Raw genomic sequence first — 1,427 nt, 5'->3', positions numbered from 1 at the left:
TCTAGCTAGATTAACCAAGAAAAGAAGAGAAAAGATTCAAATAACCACTATCAGAAATAAAAAAGGAGACAATACAACTGATACACAGAAGTATAAAAGATCATTTGAGACTGCTACAAACATCTAGTTTACCCACAAACTGGAAAACCTAGAAGAAATGGATACATTCCTGGAAACATGCAACCTCCCAAGATTGAATCAGAAAGAAATAGAAATCCTGAATAGACCAATGAAGAGTAGTGAGATTGAATCAGTAATTACAAAAAAAAAAATTCTTCCAAACAATAAAAACCCAGGACCTGATAGATTCACAGTCAAATTCTACCAGACATGAAAAGAAGAACTGGTACCAATTCTGCTGAAACTGTTGCAAAATTCAAGGAGCAGGGAATTCTCCCTAACTTATTCTATGAAGCCAGTATCACCCTGACACCAAAGGCAGACAAGGATGAAACAAAAAAGAAAACTACAGACCAATATCCCTGATAAACATAGATGCAAAAATCCTCAACAAAATAGTAGCAAACCAAATCCAATAGCACATCAAAAAGATAATATACCTCAATCAAGTGAGTTGTATTCCAGGGATAAAAAGATGGTTCACCATACGCAAATCAATAAATGTGATTCAGCGCACAGAATTAAAAACATAAACCATACAATTATCTCAATAGATTCAGCAAAATCATTCAATAAAATTCAACAATGCTTCATGATAAAAACCCTCAACAACAAGCCACACAAGGAAAGTACTTCAAAATAATAAAACTGTATATGACAATCTCACTGCCAACATCATACTGAATGGGGAAAAGTTGAAAGCATTCACACTAAGAGCTAAAATAAGAAAAGGATGCCCACTTTCACCACTCTTATTGAACATAACACTGGAAGTCTTAGCCAGAGCTATAACACTGGGAGTCCTAAGGCAAGAGAGAGAAATAAGGGCATCCAAATTGGAAAAGGATAAGTTAAATTACCTCTGTTTGCTGATGATACGTTCTTGTAAGTAGAAAACCCTAAAGACTCCTAGATTTGATAAATGAATTCCTTAAAGTTTCAGGATACAAAACCAACTGGCAGAAATCAGTAGCATTTCTATACGCTAATAACAACCGATCTGAGAATGAAATCAAGAATTCAATCCCATTTGTAGTAGCTACAAAAATATATAAAATAGCTAGAAATATATTTACCAAAAAGATGAAAGATCTCTATAAGGACAACTATAAAACACTGATGAAAGAAATTGTGGATGAAACAAACAAATGGAAAAATATCTCATGTTCATGACTGGAAGAATTGATGTTGTAAAAATGACCATACTGCCCATAGCAATCTACAGATGCAATGCAATTCCTATCAAAATACCAAAATCATTTTTCACAGAATTGAAATAAACAATCCTAAAATTCATATGGAACCAC

This window comes from Propithecus coquereli, unplaced genomic scaffold, assembly GCF_000956105.1.
Source record: "Propithecus coquereli isolate 6110/MARCELLA unplaced genomic scaffold, Pcoq_1.0 Scaffold93, whole genome shotgun sequence".
In the NCBI taxonomy this organism is placed as follows: domain Eukaryota; kingdom Metazoa; phylum Chordata; class Mammalia; order Primates; family Indriidae; genus Propithecus; species Propithecus coquereli.
Note: the sequence above shows the minus strand (reverse complement) of the source record.